Here is an 18,824-nt window from a genome sequence, read left to right on the forward strand (position 1 = left end):
CCTTGGGACTTGGGAGTGCAGCTAAGCTCTTCACCCGGGAACCAGGACCCCCCAGGAGGGCCTGTAGGGTCCTAGTCCCTTGGGACTTCTGCACAGTGATAGTCTCTCTAGGAAAGCCCGGGCAAGGAGTAAGCACAGAGTCCAGTAGCAAGAGCCTATAGGCCAGGGAGCACAGAGCAAGAGGAAGCAGGATCAGAGTCAGTAATGTCTTGACTGGAGCTTGCAGGGTGCAAGCTGGGAGCCAGCAGCGAGTAGGCCAGAGCCTGGCAGGAAGTAGAAGGTCTCGGGACCCAAGACAGTCTGGTAGTGGTTCCAGCCCAGAACTGCAGGAGGCACTGTCCGGAGGACAGGAGCGTAGCAGCTGCGGCAGAGAAGCTGAGGACTGAGGCAGGCGACAGGCAGCAGTCGAGTCAGGAATGAGCAGAGGTCGGTGGTTGGCGGCAGGCAGAAGCAGAGTCAGGAACGAGCAGAGGTCGGTGGCTGGCGGCAGGCAGAGGCAGAGTCAGGAACAAGCAGAGGTCGGTGGCTGGCGGCAGGCAGAAGCAGAGTCAGAAACGAGCAGAGGTCGGTGGCTGGCGGCAGGCAGAGGCAGAGTCAGAAACGAGCAGAGGTCGGTGGCTGGCGGCAGACAGAGGCAGAGTCATGAACGAGCAGAGGTTGGTGGCTGGCGGCAGGCAGAAGCAGAGTCAGGAACAAGCAGTGGTCGGTAGCTGAAGCGGAACAACGGAAGTGCAACTAAGAACTACACACTGTAGCGACCCTCGTGCAAGGCAATGAGAGGACGGAGAGGACGCCGGTTATATCGGGCTTGGGGCGTGGCGTGGTCAGCTTCAGGCGGGGTCAGGCTTCCGGTGAGCGTAAGTCCATAACGCGCGTCCCCGCGTGCGCGCGGGGCGGCAGCGAGATGGCCCAGCAATGGCGGACGCCCTGAATGCTCAGCAGAGCCGCGGATGTGGCGTTCCCGGGCCTCGGAGGTGAGTCCTGAACACGGCTAGCAAGGGGGGAAGCGGTAGAGGACCGCAACAAAACCAGACGAGAAACACAGGAAGCCAGACGAGGAGCACAGGAAACTTCAGGAAAGACCTGGGAGGAATAACCAGGATGGGAACAAGCTTGAACCAAACAAACCAGGTAGGGTGCAGACGCCTCCTGCAGGTCGTAAAACCGCCACAAACTGGAAAAAGAGTGGGAAAAAAAACATGTCTGGACGCAGATGCCTCCTGCAGTTCATGGAATCCAGACAGCTGGCGCCTCCAGCAGGTCTTGAGAAGGAAGCCCCAGAACCAATAAAAATGTTTGGGTCCAATTATAAGTCCAGGAACAAACTTGGGATGAAGACTCTGAAGCATGACTCCAGGAACAAGGCAAGCCACCAATCACAGGAACACTTTCACCGGACACATGGCCTTGCATTCAGTTAGGGAGTGCTGGGAGAGCATTCCCATTTCCAAGAGTAGTATGTGCCCTTAGGCCCTCAGCACGACCCCCAGAAGACTCCAAGGCAGCATCTCAGGTAGGTGAGGCATGTCAAAGAATGGGTGGAGGTCTGATGATCTGACCCTCTACTGGACCTGCACGCTTCAAGAAGACCAACAACACAATGGTGGTCACTGAATGATCCTCCAACCATTCCAAGCCCTTTCAGAGATGCTTGCTGCGTAACGGCAAGAAGCAGCAAGCCGGACAGAGGGGGAGGGGCAGACAGAGGCCTTGCAACATAGAAGGCTCTGGACAAAGGCATGGAACTTGGAAGACTCTGGACGTGGACGAGGAACTTGGAAGACTCTGGACGTGGCTGAGGAACTTGTAAGGTTCAGAAGTTGGCACCATCCCTCAGGGCGCCCTTCACAGCCCACCACAGGGTGGACCCATGGGGCTGGTCATGGATGACCCTGTCCCACTGTGTACCCTAAACAACCTGAGAAGACTGGTCGCAGACCCTGTGGAGAGCGAGACAAGCACAGGAAGGAAACCCAGCCGAAATGAGACTCCAATGACGAGAACAGGAACCAGACGAAACAGATTTATCCAACAAGGTGTCATCTGGAGGACTCAAGAAGCTGGACGGTCAAGAGATTTAAAGGAACTCTGAGCACTTGGGAGACTCAGACGAGGACTCGAAACTCAGGACTCGGAACAAGCGAAGGAGGAGCGGAACCTCGGAACATCAGGAAGTGGAACATCAGGACGTCTGGACTTGGAACAAGCAATGGAGGACGGAACCTCGGAATATCAGGACATGGAACATCAGGAAGCAATGAAGACTCAGGAATCAAAACATGACATGGAGCTCCAACAAAGAACGAAAACCTGAAGGAGCGCTGGAAGACAGAACCTCCAAGGATGAGAAACTCTGATGCAAGGCAAACTGAAGTGGAGATGAAGCCCTTTTATAGGGCTGAACCAAGAAGGCACCCTGGAAGACGTCATCAGGTGGGGCCTGGGGCATATCCGGCTGCAGGCCCTTTAAATCTTGTAAGGTGGTGAGGCCCCATCCCTAGAGGCAGGCAGGAGCAGGCAGAACCCGATGGCGGCATCCATGCTGCGAGGAGAGTTCAGAGGCGGCCGCAGGACAAGAACCTCAGATAGGTGCTAGCGGCTCTCTGCTTCTGAAGATGGAAGCAGGAAGACTCACGGATCCCTGCGGCGAGGGACAGGAGGCAGGCTCCAGTGGCGGTCTCTGGACTATGGATGCGGTGGTAACAGCGGCCGCATGGGTGGTCAGCAGCGTGGCTTCAGGCCGTGCAGGAGCAGTAAGACGCTAGCAATATCGGCATGGAGAGCAGCAGTCCGGGCCACAAGAAAGGCGAGAGGCCTGCTTGCGGGGAATCTCCACAAGAGGGAATCGCAACAAGGTGCTTGATGGATTTACTCAATAAAATAAAAACAAAGTAGTATGTAACACAGATACAAAATAAAACAGTATGGTAGACACTCCTAGGAACAGAGGGAAAGTATAAGTATATCTCATAAACCAGTCTGTATTTATCAGGCTCTGGGGCATTGTGGAGGATCCATGTGAGTTCAGAAGGATGCAGGAACAATCAACCCAATCCATCTCTGTAATAAACTATTCTAACATGATGTCTTTCAATAGCCTGAGGTTTAAGATAAATAAAGATATATACAGAACCTGGTTTTCTGTGTGTAAATACTTGTATTAAAATGTCACAAAATTAAGTTTGTCTAAATGTATGCATATAACCTCATTTAATATGTTCAAATGTCTGTGCTAAAGTAGCCTGGGCTCGTATGTGTAAAGGCAAATATGTAACTAGGATTTATGTGTATAAATATCGATATTAACAAAGCTTGGGGCTCAGTTTGTATAAATATTTGTACGTTACCTTGTTTTATGTGTGTAAAGTCTGCACTAAACTAGTCCAAAGCTCAGACTGTGTAAATTTATACACATATCCTTGTTCTCTGTGTGTAAATGGTTGTACTGAAATAGTCCAGGATTCACTGTGTGTAAACAGTAGGGATGTGCATTCATCCTGGATTGTGGAGCCCGAAATCCGAAGGAATCTTTCTGGAAATTTCAGGAAAAATGTGTTTAGGGTTAGTGCACACTAACGGGGAGGTAGTGCGCACTAACTCTGTTAGTGTGCACTAAACCGAAATTGGTGTCTCCCCAAATTTTAAGGGCTGAACCATGGGAAACTGAAGCACAAACCTAGTAATACATGCACATAACCTGCTTTTATGAATGCACATTTTTATATTAAAATATATTAGGGCTCAGTTTGTGTAAACGTGAGCACACAACCTAGTTTTATGTGTGTACATGTCTGTACTAAAGTAGCCCGAGTGTCAGTTTGAAAAGATGTATAGTCATAACCTGGAAATCTGTCTGAATGTCTGTACAGTTATATGTACGTAGCCAGTTATTCAGTTAAGTTGTTATATTGTATCATGTCATTATAAGGCTCGCCTTAGACATCTTGTTATATGTAAACCGATGTGATACGTCAAATCGAATGTTGGTATAGAAAAATAAATAAATAAATAGATAAATAAATGAATAAAATACTAATATAGCCCAGGGCTCAGTGGGTGTAAATGTACATATGTATCCTGGTCTCATGCATATAGATGTCTCTACTAATATAGTCCAGGGCTCAGTGTGTGTAAATGTACATATGTATCCTGCTCTTATGGGTATAGATGTCTCTACTAATATAGTCCAGGGCTCAGTGTGTGTAAATGTACATATGTATCCTGCTCTTATGGGTATAGATGTCTCTACTAATATAGTCCAGGGCTCAGTGTGTGTAAATGTACATATGTATCTGGTCTTATGCATATAAATGTCTCTACTAATATAGTCCAGGGCTCAGTGTGTGTAAATGTACATATGTATCTGGTCTTATGCATATAAATGTCTCTACTAATATAGCCTAGTGCTTAGTGTGTTTATTTTATTTATTTATTTATTTATTTAAAGGCTTTTATATACCGGAGTTCATGTACTAGTACATACCACTTCGGTTTACACAGAACCAAGATTGGAAAATTACATCAAACAGAACCAAGATTGGAAAATTACATCAAACAATTACATCAAACAAGTGGGTATAAATAACAAGGCTAACTTTGTAGGAACTTAGAACTTGAGGTATAGGAGAGAACAGGACCAAGTAGTAACAGAACAATGTAAATAGCTAAATAATAAATACAAATTCTTATAATAAATAAAAATGCTTACAGATTACAGTCTTCATAATAAGTTTACATCTTCAGAATAAGGATTAAATCTACAAGAACTAGCGGTTACATCTTCAGGATTGTAGACTTCAAAGCTGAGGTTACATCTGGCTTAAGTGGTATTGGTGTAGCATGCTGTAAATTTAACGATTTGGAATGTGAGACCAAGAATACAATTGGGAGTTGTGGCATCAGACATCTTGTTAACGTGATTATGAAATGCAAGAATGAGTCATGGTCTGGGACGTGGCTCTGAGCGAAAACTTTGAGTGAAGGCTTTTGTAAAGAGCCAGGTTTTGAGTTTGTTTTTGAATGTTCGAGTACACGTTTCAAGACGTGTGCGTCAAAGTATGCACATAACCTGGTTTTACATGTGCAAATGTCTTTACTAATAAAGCCAGGGAGACAGTTTATATAAATGTCTGTATGTAACCTGGTTTTATGTGTGCAAATATCTATACTAAAATAGCCTGGGACTCATTTGTCTAAACATATGTATTTAACCTATTTTTCTGTGTGTAAATAGTGGTACTAGAATATCCCAGGGCTGTTTGTTTTTGTTATGCACACAAACTGGTTTTACTAATGCAAATGTAAATACTAAAATAGTCTGAAGTTACACTCTGCAGAATATTCACTGTCTATTTTATTGCTTGTTTAATGTGTCCTTTATCCTGCATCCATGGAAGTTCTTGATGTCTTCATTATCAAACGTTTTTTTAAATTTTGACTCTTGATGTGTTTCCCTTTTTCTTATTTTCATATTTTTTACACTTTCTGTTTAGTGTTAGCTCTTCCCTTCTTCAGTAATATTTCCTGACTATGCATTTTTAAACTTTGCCTTGCTAGTCCTTTGATACTCAAGTTCCTTGTTTTCTGTAAAGCTTGTTTGCTACATTTTGTTATATGTAAACCGAAGAGATGTTCACAACGACTGTCGGTATAGAAAAATATTTAAATATATACATACATACATACATACATACATAAATAAGTAAATTTCCTGTGAATTTCTAATTGTTAAATTGCTGTGTCTGCAATTATTCGATGTTCATTTTGGTTTGAGTGGAACATGTTTAGGCTCATAAGGTTTTTAGATATGATAATTTGATAATTTTGTATTATGTTTTTATGGCTTCATTCACACAATAAATTCTGTAATTGAAGATTTCCCAGTATAGCTTATTTTTTTATAATTTTTGGTTTTGCTCTACTCTTTTTCAACTCTTTACAAGTTTTATTGATGAAACATACAAAAGAGAACACAAAAAAGTTTATAATAGGAACTTTCTGAGAGAGTAACACAAGTTTAAGCATATGAACGGTTAATGTGAATCGTTATCAGGAGCTAAAGTTTAGTTTTACCTTAGTAGTCCCAAGGGAAGTAGCAGGTATCTAAATGAAAGGAAAAGAGCAGTGAGATGGGAGGAAGCTCTCCTGGGAAGGTGAAATTTCAGTCCTAACATTTTGATTTGCATTAAACCCTTCCCTTTTATAGCCCCTATATGCTATCCTGGTCTTATGCATATAGATGTCTCTACTAATATAGGCCAGGTCTCAGTGTGTGTAAATGTACATATGTATCCTGGTCTTATGGGTATAGAGGTCTCTACTAATATAGCAAAGGGCTCAGTGTGTGTAAATGTACATATGTACCCTGGTCTTATGCGTATAGAGGTCTCTACTAATATAGGCCAGGTCTCAGTGTGTGTAAATGTACATATGTATCCTGGTCTCATGCATATAGATGTCTCTACTAATATAGGCCAGGTCTCAGTGTGTGTAAATGTACATATGTATCCTGGTCTTATGCGTATAGAGGTCTCTACTAATATAGGCCAGGTCTCAGTGTGTGTAAATGTACATATGTATCCTGGTCTTATGGGTATAGAGGTCTCTACTAATATAGCAAAGGGCTCAGTGTGTGTAAATGTACATATGTATCCTGGTCTTATGCGTATAGAGGTCTCTACTAATATAGCCCAGTGCTCAGTGTGTGTAAATGTACATATGTATCCTGGTCTTATGCGTATAGAGGTCTCTACTAATATAGCAAAGGGCTCAGTGTGTGTAAATGTACATATGTATCCTGGTCTTATGCATATAGAGGTCTCTACTAATATAGGCCAGGTCTCAGTGTGTGTAAATGTACATATGTACCCTGGTCTTGTGCGTATAGATTGTGTCTACTAATATAGCCCAGGGATCAGTGTGTGTCAATGTACATATGTATCCTGGTCTTATGCATATAGATGTCTCTACTAATATAGCCCAGGGCTCAGTGTGTGTAAATGTACATATGTACCCTGGTCTTATGCGTATAGATTGTGTCTACTAATATAGCCCAGGGCTCAGTGTGTGTAAATGTACATATGTATCCTGGTCTTATGCATATAGATGTCTCTACTAATATAGCCCAGGGCTCAGTATGTGTAAATGTACATATGTATCCTCGTCTCATGCATATAGATGTCTCTACTAATATAGCCCAGGTCTCAGTGTGTGTAAATGTACATATGTATCCTGGTCTTATGCATAAAGATGTCTCTACTAATATAGCCCAGGGCTCAGTATGTGTAAATGTACATATGTACCCTGGTCTTATGTGTATAGATTGTCTCTACTAATATAGCCAAGGGCTCAGTGGGTATAAATGTACATATGTACCCTGTTCTTATGCATATAGATGTCTCTACTAATAGGGATGTGAATCGGGCTTTGGCCGATTCAAAATATCGTACAATATTTTCAAAATCGTCAGAAATCGGGGGCTCCCTCAAAACGATAGGAAAACCCCACCATATTGTTCATGGGGGTTCTCTTATCGTTTGGGGGGAGGGCGGGAAAAACGGCACACAAAAATAACTCCTAAACCCACCCCGACCCCTTAAAACGAATCCCTTAGCTTTCCCCACCCTCCCGACCCCCCCAAAAAACGTTTTACTGGTACCTGGTAGTCCAGCGGGGGTCCCAGGAGCGATCTCCCGCACTCGGGCCGTTGGCTGCCACTAATCAAAATGGCACCGATGGCACTTTGCCCTTACCATGTGACAGGGTATCCGTGCCATTGGCCGGCCCCTGTCACATGGTAGGAGCACTGGATGGCCCGCACCATTTTTAAAGGGCAAAGGCCATCGGCACCATTTTTATTAGTGGCAACTTAGTGTGTGTAAATGTACATATGTATCCTGGTCTTATGCATATACATGTCTCTCGTAATATAACCTAGGGCTCAGTGGGGTGGATTTTAAAAGGGTTACGCACGTAATATATTCACATAACCCTTTTAAAACCCTCCTGCACGCTTCGAGCATATTTCCCAGTATAGCTTATTTTTTATTAATTTTTGGTTTTGCTCTACTATCTATTTCACTTCTTTATAAGTTTTATTGATGAAACATACAAAAGTTTGTAAAAGGAACTTTCTGTGAGCGTAACACAAATGTAAGCGTATGAACGGTTAATGTGAATCGTTATCAGGAGCTAAAGTTTAGTTTTACCTTAGTAGTCCCAAGGGAAGTAGCAGGTATCTAAATGAAAGAAAAAGATCAGTGAGATAGAGAAGAAGCTCTCCTGGGAGGTGAAACTACGTTTTGCTTTCCATTAAAATCTTCCCTTTTATAACCCCTAGGGGGAGGCTGTCACTGAGGGATCTCTGTTACAGTGCATGACCTGATGAGGTTTACACTTAACAGTAACATCCCACATCAGGCTTTATCAGACCCAGATCTGAAAGCACCACCAATACCCTGAGAAGATGTTCTCAACCTCTCCTAGTTTTCCTATCATCATCCATTAGTTTCCAGGTCCCATTATGATTTTACATTATACACAGGAATGTAAAATATTAGCAAAACAAATCTTTATCATCTTTATCAATGAAAACCAGTAGTAGTATAAATAGTAACAGTGCTTGATGAATTTACTCAAAAAAACAATAACAAAGCAGTATGTAACACTGATACAGAATAAAACATTATGGTAGATGCTCCTATGAACAGAGGGAAAGTATAGGTTTATCTCATATACCAGTAGGAGAATTGGTTCTTACCTGCTAATTTTCATTCCTGTAGTACCACGGATCAGTCCAGACAGAGGGTTGAGCCTCCTGTCCAGCAGATGGAGATAGAGAAAAACTAAAAGTGTATCCTATATATGAACAGTGCTCACCCTCCATCCCTTCAGTTTAAATGTTATCAAAGCAAGAAAAGGTAAAGTTAACCATTAGAAGATGAAGCAAGTATAACCCAACATGTAATTTGAACTATCAACACATGAAAGGCCCGCTCTTACATAGATATCCAGTTGAGGAAGACTTCCGGTGCCTTGAAATTCTTATAGGAAGTAACTGGAACCAAAATGCTGTTAACAACGAAACAAAAAAAAAAGAAACCACAGCCCGGGCAGGAGTCTGGACTGATCTGTGGTACTACAGGAACAAAAATTAGCAGGTAAGTACCAATGTTCCTTTCCTTGTATGTACTCGGATCAGTCCAGTCAGTGTGATGTACCAAATCTTCCCTAAAGAGGGTGAGATTGAGGCCAACCCGCTTGAAGCACCTGCCTGCTGAACGAGCCAAACACTGGCGCCTGGACTTCAAAGCGATAATGACGAGCAAAAGTATGCAGAGACTTCCAAATCACTGCTCTGCAGATTTCCTGTGGAGAGACCGACTGACTCTCCACCCAAGAAGTACATTGTGCAGGCAAAGAATGGGCCTTCAAGCCCTCTGGAACCGACCGGCCACCACAGATATAAGCCGATGCAAAGGCCTCCTTCAGCCAGCGAGCAATGTTAGCCTTAGAGGCCTTGTTACCTCTATTTTCACCACTCCATAGGACAAAGAGATGATCAGAGATGCAAAATTTGTTAATAATCTGTATTGGAGTAAGGCTCTCTTTACATAAAGATGCCAGATGTCACTGCCAGGCGTGCATTCAATGTCTTCAGGAGAAAACGCAGGAAGCTCCACTGACTGATTGACGTGAAAGGAAGACACGACTTTTGGAAGAAAGGATGGCACTGTCTTGAGGGAAACACCTGAGTCAGAAAAGTGGAAAAAGGCCTCCCGACAAGACAAGGCTTAGAGCTCAGACACTCTCCGGGCTGAGCAAATAGAGACCAAAAATACTGTCTTAAGAGTGAGGTCTTTAAGCGTAGATCACCGGAGGGGTTCAAAAGGCACCTCACAAAGGGCTTGAAGCACCAAATTGAGGCTCCAGGATGGACAAGTAGGCCGTACAGGTGTGTTTCAATGTCTGGCCCACTTAAGGAAGCGAATGACATCTGGATGGGTTGCCACCACGTAACCATCGATACGCCCAAGGGAACCGTGGGCCGAAACCTGCACCTGCAGAGAATTGAAAGACAAACCTTGGAGGGACCAGACTGCTGGAAGGAAAGGACCCGAGACACCGGAGCATTGCATGCCTGGACTCCGGACTCAGCACATGCATTCTCAAACACTCTCCATACCCGTACGTAAGTGAGAGGGGTAGAGGTCTTCCGTGCCCGCAAGAGAGTGGAGATAACTTAATCCTTATACCCTTTCTGTTGTGATCATGGACCCTTGGGCCGGCTGAGATGGCAGGTGTAGTGCTGTGGAACCCCACAGTGGGTGTCGCAGCCGGGAGGCGGTGCTGAGGAGAGAGTTTGAAGAGGGCTTCATCACTGGAATCCTAAGGTCCCCCCAGGAGGAGCCTGTAGGGACCTGGGCCTCTTGGTCTTAGGTGGATCCTATGCGACCAAGGATCAAAAGAGCAGCCTGCTGAGGTATCTGACGATGAGATGGCACCTAGGAGGTCAAGAGAGACTTCACCCTTGGAAGCCCACGGTCCCCCTGGGAGGAGCCCATGAGGACCAGAGCTGCTGGGGCTTAGGAGAAACCTCCGGGCGGGTAAAGAAGAAGTACCTGCGGCAGTGGAGAGAGACGAAGCCGAAGTCCAGAACAAGCCAAGGTCGGGAGCCAGGAATCAGATATCGGATGCCAAAACCAGGGATGGAAGCTGAAGCCGGAGTCGAAGAATGAAGCAAGGTCAGGAGCCAGGAATCAGATGTCAGGAACAAGGAGGGACCGGGAAGCAGGAAGCACAACTAGCTACTCCAAAGAGTGAACCTCGTTGCAAGGCGAGGGTTAGCTGTGACTGCCGGATTTATTTATTTAATTTATTTAAAACTTTTCTATATCAACATTCATGGGAATATCACATCGGTTTACATTAAACGAGGGTAACCCTCAATGTCCCTGTTTGGCGCAATGTTTTTCTCCTGCGTGAGGGGCCTGGGCCTCCTGCCGCACATTTCCCATAAGTGAAGTTATTGCATTGCAGTTCACCACCTTCTCGGTTGCCGCGATAAAATAGTTACATCAAATCAACCAGTAATGATCTTCTTTGCATGCATTTGCATTATTCAAGCAGGCAACTTGCATGCAAAGAAGGTCATTGTAATAGGGAGGGAATCTGGGTGGGGAGTGCAAGCTATCGTATATAACAGTTGCTTATATACTGGGTTTAAACCCAGTTCTTTGTATCCAAGTTTGATTACCCTGGTTTAATGTAAGACATTCTCATGTCATTGTTATTGTGATTATTATTGTTATTATTATTGTGACGTGATTGGTAACTATGTTACTTGAATATCGGTATATAAAAAATGCTAAATAATAATAATAATAATAAATAACCCATAAAAGTTTGGAAAAAAGAAAAAGAAGTTACAATTAACATAAGGGAACTAAACTGGGGAGAAAGGGCTAGCGTAGCAGTGTCAGGAAACCGGAGAGGAATGATTGCAGCAAAGAGGATTAATAGATTATTCAACAAGATAAGATGATATGAAAAATAAATGTACAGTATTGGACGATTGCATCTCAGGCCTGGACGGTTGGAGGGGAGCTACCGTGGCCGGTACTTTTCACATTTTTTGTTTAATATTCCATTTATTCTATTTTTGTCTTTTTTAGGATGTTGATAATCTTTGTATTCTGTTTATTGTCCCATGTGTATATGTTTGTTTTATTTAAATTGATTTTTTGGTATTTCCTGTGAATTAAGAACATGCCACACTGGGTCAGAACAAGGATCCATCAAGAACCTGGCAAGTTCCCAAAAACTAAGTCTATTCCATGTTACCATTGCTAGTAATAGCGGTGGTTATTATCTAAGTCAACTTAATTAATAGCAAGTAATGGACTTCTCCTCCAAGAACTTATCCAATCATTTTTTAAACACAGCTATACTAACTATACTAACCACATCTTCTGGCAACAAATTCCAGAGATTAAGTGTGCGTTGAGTGAAAAAAGAACTTTCTCCAATTAGTTTTAAATGTATTATGTGCTAACTTCATGGAGTTCCCCCTAGGCTTTCTATTATCCGAAAGAGTAAAAAACCAATTCACATCTACCCGTTCTAGACCGCTCATGATTTTAAACACCTCTATCATATCCCCCCTCAGCTGTCTCTTCTCCAAGCTGAAAAGTCCTAACCTCTTTAGTCTTTCCTCATAGGGGAGCTGTTCCATTTCCCTTATCATTTTGGTAGCCCTTCTCTGTACCTTCTCCATCGCAATTATATCTTTTTTGAGACGCGGAGACCAGAATTGTACACAATATTCAAGGTGCGGTCTCACCATGGAGCGATACAGAGGCATTATGACATTTTCCGTTTTATTCACCATTCCCTTCCTAATAATTCCTAACATTCTGTTTGCTTTTTTGACTGCCGCAGCACACTGAACCAACGATTTCAATGTGTTATCCACTATGATGCCTAGATCTCTTTCTTGGATAGTAGCACCTAATATGGAACCCAACATCATGTAATTATAGCATGGGTTATTTTTCCCTATATGCATCACCTTGCACTTATCCACATTAAATTTCATCCTCCATTTTGATGCCCAATTTTCCAGCCTCAGAAGGTATTCCTGCAGTTTATCACAATCCGCTTGTGATTTAACAACTCTGAACAGTTTTGTATCATCTGCAAATTTGATTACCTCACTCGTCGTATTTCTTTCCAGATCATTTATAAATATATTGAAAAGTAAGGGTCCCAATACAGATCCCTGAGGCACTCCACTGCCCACTCCCTTCCACTGAGAAAATTGTTCATTTAATCCTACTCTCTGTTTCCTGTCTTTTAGCCAGTTTGTAATCCACAAAAGGACATCACCACCTATCCCATGACTTTTTATTTTTCCTAGAAGCCTCTATTGAGGAACTTTGTCAAATGCCTTCTGAAAATCCAAGTATACTATATCTACCGGTTCATCTTTATCCACATGTTTATTAACTCCTTAAAAAATGTGAAGCAGATTTGTGAGGCAAGACTTGCCTTGGGTAAAGCCATGCTAACTTTGTTCAATTAAACCATGTCTTTCTATATGTTCTGTGATTTGATGTTTAGAACACTTTCCACTATTTTTTCCTGGCACTGAAGTCAGGCTAACTGGTCTGTAGTTTTCCGGACCGCCCCTGGAGCCCTTTTTAAATATGGGGGTTACATTAGCTATCCTCCAGTCTTCAGGTACAATGGAAGATTTTAATGATAGGTTACAAATTTTTACTAATAGGTCTGAAATTTCATTTTTTAGTTCCTTCAGAACTCTGCGGTGTATACCATGCGGTCCAGGTCTTCAGTTTGTCAATCATATCTTCCACATCTTCTAGATTCACCGAGATTTGGTTCAGTCCATCCAAATCATTACCCATGAATACCTTCTCCAGTACGGGTACCTCCTCAACATCCTCTTCAGTAAACACCGAAGCAAAGAAATCGTTTACTCTTTCCGCAATGGCCTTATTTTCTCTAAGTGTCCCTTTAACCCCTCGATCATCTAATGGTCCAACTGACTCCCTCACAGGCTTTCTGTTTCGTATATATTTTAAAAAGTTTTTACTGTAAGTTTTTGCCTCTACGGCCAACTTCTTTTCAAATTCTCTCTTAGCCTGTCTTATCAATGTCTTACATTAACTTGTCAACTTTTATGCATTATCCTATTTTCTTCTGTTGGATACTTCTTCCAATTTTTGAATGAAGTTAGCAATTTCTAATTGTTAACTTGCTGTGTCTGCAATTATTGTCTTTATTTGATGTTCATTTTGGTTTGAGTGGCATATGTTTACGCTCATAAGGTTTTTAGATATTATAAGGCCTCATTTTCTAAAGTATCGCAGGCCTGCAATACTTTAGAAGATGAGGGGCGGGGGGCCAAAACGGGGGGCAGGTCTGCGCTAGCCGGCAGTGATAGCACCATCGCGGTGCAATCGCTGATGGTTTTGCACCCAATAGCGCCACCATAGGAGGTGTAGCTATTGGGAGCGAAATAGGCAGCGAAAAGGCACCTACATTTTCGCTATCCACAGCGTCAGCGCAGAGTCGGCCCCAGTGACGCCCTGACTCCTCCTCTTCCGGGGCCGACTCCACCCCGACTCCGCCGCCATCCTGGTATCGCACGCGATAAGCCGCGATAAGCCGCGATAAGCCGCTCCCGTGCGAAAGAACCCTTATCGTGTGCGAGCGGCTTGGAAAATGAGGCCCATAGTTGCATAACTTTGTATTTATGACTTCATTCGCATTTAATAAATTCTGCATTTGAAGATTTCCCAGAATACCTTATTTTTCTATAATTTTTTGTTTTGCTCTACTCTTTTTCACCTCTTTACAAGTGTTATTTATGAAACATACAAAAGAGAACACAAAAAATGTTTATAATAGGAACTTTCTGAGAGGGTAACAAAAATTTAAGCCTATGAACAGTTAATGTGAATCGTTACCAGGAGCTAAAGTTTAGTTTTACCTTAGTAGTCCCAAGGGAAGTATCAGGTATCTAAAGGAAAGAAAATGAACAGTGAGATAGGGAAGAAGCTCTCCTGGGAGGTGAAACTACGTTTTGCTTTCTATTAAAACCTTCCCTTTTATAGCCCCTAGGGTGATGGAGTCACAGTGGGATCTCTGTTACAGTGCATGACCTGATGTGGTTTACACTTAAAAGTATATATTCAATCATGACGTCACCATTCAAATTCAGGGTACTTCCCTTAGGTAGATACCAGAGCACTGTTCGACATGATCAGGTTTCACGTTCCAGCTGCTTCAGGAACTTCTCTGGTATCAAATTCCTATTCTGTTTCTTATGTGTCATGGGATTATTCTCTTTTTGATCTTGTAGTCATTCAGTCCGCAAGCATTTCACTACATCCATGTGATCACGTCGAACAGTGCTCTGATATCTACCTAGGGGGAAGTACCCTGAATTTAAATTGCAATTGATTTTTTTCACTCTGAGCCGTGGTTTGACGTCTATTTAAGAGAAGCAACTTGAATTTTTGCAGTGCTTTGTCTACACCTTTGATTTTAGAAAAAAAGAAAAATAATTTTGAATACAGGACTGAGTGTGACCAATGGTTAAAGATGACCCCAGTTAGCGGTTAAAAATGGAACAGTAATGCCCAAATACCGTGGGGTGTTATGAAGGTCCATGAAACTCATACTTAGTATATGTGAAATAATGAAAATTGGGATTTTTTTCTAATTTCAGAATAATTTAAATCTAAAGGAACTTAAATGTTGACGTCATGATTGAATATATAGCTTTGGTTTCGTCAACTCAGAAAGGAGTACTATTTAATATTATTACACTTAAAAGTAACATCCCACATCAGGCTTTATGAGACCCAGATCTGAAAGCACCACCAAGACCCTCACCACATGCTCGCACCCTCTCTTGGTTTTCCTGTCATCATTGATTAGTTTCTAGGTCCCATTCTGATTTTGCATTATAAACTGGATTATTAAATATTAGCAAAAGAAATAATAATTAACAATGAAAACCTGTAGTACTATATATTATAACAGTGCTTGGTGGAATTACTCAATATAACAGAGACATATCAGTATGTAACAATAATTAAAAATAAAATAGTATTATAATGAGATAATAAAATGTATTTGAAGCATGCTTTCAATGGAAAAATACCAGTGAGGACCAGGAGACATTGTTGAATCCCAGGAGACATTGATGAGCCTGGAATCTGTCTTACACTAGATACCAAGATACAAATGTATTGCTTTGTAGCTCTAGGGCTGTAAAATGTATGTCCTCAAGGTGAGGTTAGAATTCCCAGGCCAGTTAAGAATGCTAATGGTAGCAAATGTTTTCACCTTGCAATCTTAAATCAAAGAAGTGTTTAAAGTGACATCCTGGAAGAAAGTTTATTTAAGTGAAGTCAATTGGACACCTGATTAATTAGACTCTGCAACTTTAAGAGCCGACTTCCTTATGCACATAAGAATAAATGTTTTTAATTGTGAGGAATATACTGCCTCTGCTGTTTGTGTGTCTTTGGTAAAAAATTTATTGCAGATAGGTGCATTGTTCCAGGAATTGAAGAGGGGAGGATGACAGCTGACCTGAAGGAGAACAGCACAGTACAACTTACAGTTCTACTGGTGAGAGCCCTTCTCTTGTTTCAAATGGAATACAGGACACAGGATCCCTGAAGGTATTTTTCCATTTTCTCCTTGTTCTGTTGTGCCATTCCATTTGTATTGCACTAACAATGAGACCTTCAAGGAAGATACTTATTATTTTTTCACTATTATATGTAGACTAGTGTGTTCCTCTGAATTACAAGTAAGATTATGGCCTGATATAGCAGTGGATGAATTTAGGTAGCAGGACTACAGGAAAGGAATTTAGGGAGTTGGACTCTCGGCAATATACTGGGCCCTATGGATTATAGGGTGGTAAAATCCCTGGGAATACAGCCTAGGTAAATAGGCTGTGAGAAGTATGGGAAGTGCACCTCTGCTAATGATATTAAAAAAAAAAAAAGAGAGAAAAATAAAAAAAGAAATATATAAATAATAATAAGAAGGTAATCCCTGATTTCATCCTTGCTTTGGAGAGCTTGAATGCATATAGTATCTGAGATATAAAAGGGGCTGTATATTGTCAAGCATGGGAGATCTACCCAGCAAGGAAGTTCCATATCCTCCATAACAAACCCCCGCTCATTACATGTAGAAAAATCATGGACCAGAAATGGTCTGGTATATATTTGAATGGCATCGTGATTCTAAGGGAAAATTTCCAGTTGAAGGTACTTTAAATCTAGAACAATTATGGTAGTTAAAAAAATGTTTAGCTTTAAACAAAAAAGGTTCCCATGCAATCTCTGCTATAGTAGATTGGTTCACCGAAGCAGATAAGAGAAAGTTAGAATCTGTTAAAACTTCCCTTCATGAGGAATTAGGAAAGAATACAGAGCAGTGTAAGGAACTTATTTATTTTATTTATTTGCTGTTTTTGTATACAGTCGTTCAGTGGATCCATCACAATGGTTTACAGCACAGTAAAAGGAATATACAATATGTAAGAACATAAATACAATGCATAATAAATTAAAACAATAATAAAAATAGAAAAATGATTATTAATAGAGGTTAATAAAAACTAAAAATGATAAAACATAATGGGGCAGATTTTAAAAGCCCTGTGTGCGTAAATCCTTCCGGATTTACGTGCGCAGGGCCCTCGCGCGCTGGCGCGCCTATTTTGCATAGGCCACCGGCGCGCGTAAAGCCCCGGGACGCGCGTAAGTCCCGGGGCTTTCGAAAATGGGTGTGTCCGGGGGCGTGTCTGGGGTGCTCCCAAAACGACTCGGCGTTTCGGGGCGGGCCGCGGCGTTTCAGGGGCGGGCCCGGGGGCATGGTGCCAGCCCGGGGGCATGGTCAAGGCCTCCGGACCAGCCCCCGGGACCGGAGGATGGAGCAGGGCTGTCGGCCGGCACGCGCAAAGTTAGGGGGGGGTTTAGATAGGGCCGGGGGGGTGGGTTAGGTAGGGAAGGGAGGGGAAGGTGGAGGGAGGGCGAAAGAAAGTTCCCTCCGAGGACGCTCCGAAATCGGAGCGGCCTTGGAGGGAACAGGCAGCGAGCGCTGGGCTCGGCGCGCGCAGGTTGCACAAATGTGCACCCCCTTGCACGCGCCAACCCCGGATTTTATAAGATACGCGCGGCTACGAACGTATCTTATAAAATCCAGCGTACTTTTGTTCACGCCTGGTGCTCGAACAAAAGTACGCGATCGTGTATTTTTTAAAGATCTACCCCAATAAAATTATAATGATTATTAGCAACATTTCATAAAAAGATAAAATAGAGTGAAGTAAAAGTGATTATAGAGTGAAGTAAAAGTAGATTATTTAGGGTCTTGGTATACATTCATAAATAGCCAGGTCTTAACCTCCTTTTTAAATGTCTTTAAACTCGATTGTAGCCGTATTCTGCTGGAAGTGATTCCATATCTTTGGGGTCGCTAATGAAATTGTACTGTTGTATTTGTGGCATTTGTGGACCCTTGGTCGTAGTGGAGATGACTTCTCCCATGGGGAGGAGCCCTGTGGGGGCCACTACGATAGGCTAGACTCTATAGAGACGGACACAGAACAAGGAATGCTTTATTATACTGCTGTGTTGGAGCTGGCACTGCCCGAGGGGCAGACAGTGCTGTAGTTCAAGATGCGCTCTAGGCTTGAATGTCTTAGAGGCAGCGTAATAGCAACTTCACCCGGAAGTAGCGAAGACCCGGTGTGGATCCCACAGAACGGGGCAGGCTGTGAGTCCAAGAGAGATATGCAGAAGGCTAGAAGTGTAGCAGTACTCACAGTATGGTAGAGATGAAAAGTTCCTTCTGGTGAATGAGTGGTGAGAGACCCGGGGTCGAGATGTAGATTACCCAGAGCTAGATAGGCCTCGAGGAGCGAGTACCTACAAATACTGAGGGTTCTGCGTAGAAGTGATGAAGGCTTCCTCTATAGAAATGGACGAGCGACCTGGGTCCGTGGTGCAGGATACCCAGAGCTGGATAGACCCTCGAGGAGTGAGTACCCCTAAATACTGAGGGTTCCTGAAAGAGAAAAACAGAGGACCCCCGAGGAGCGGGTGTCAGGTTAGGCTGAGCGAGAAGTGATAGGCCCCTGAGGAGCGGGTACGAAGAGCTTCTGCAGTAAACGAAGTTACCCCGGAGGGTAAGGTAGAATCCAAGCGGGCAACTCATAAGCGGTCAGAGTCGCGAACTGAAGTCCATGCTAACTCACTGTAGTGGAGCGG

General features: G+C 42.9%; 1 long non-coding RNA gene across 1 annotated transcript in view; it reads right to left on the minus strand.

Annotated features, from left to right (window-relative positions):
* Positions 1–6,069: 6,069 nt before the first annotated feature.
* LOC115079365 overlaps positions 6,070–18,824 on the minus strand; it is a 53,003-nt gene continuing 40,248 nt past the window's right edge. The window contains exons 3-5 of the long non-coding RNA XR_003853266.1: positions 14,513–14,542; positions 8,208–8,237; positions 6,070–6,102 (exon numbers count right to left, since the gene is read on the minus strand). This is a non-coding gene — a long non-coding RNA (uncharacterized LOC115079365). The remainder of the gene's footprint in view (positions 6,103–8,207; positions 8,238–14,512; positions 14,543–18,824) is intronic.

The sequence above is a fragment of the Rhinatrema bivittatum genome, chromosome 1, assembly GCF_901001135.1.
Source record: "Rhinatrema bivittatum chromosome 1, aRhiBiv1.1, whole genome shotgun sequence".
Lineage (NCBI taxonomy): Eukaryota > Metazoa > Chordata > Amphibia > Gymnophiona > Rhinatrematidae > Rhinatrema > Rhinatrema bivittatum.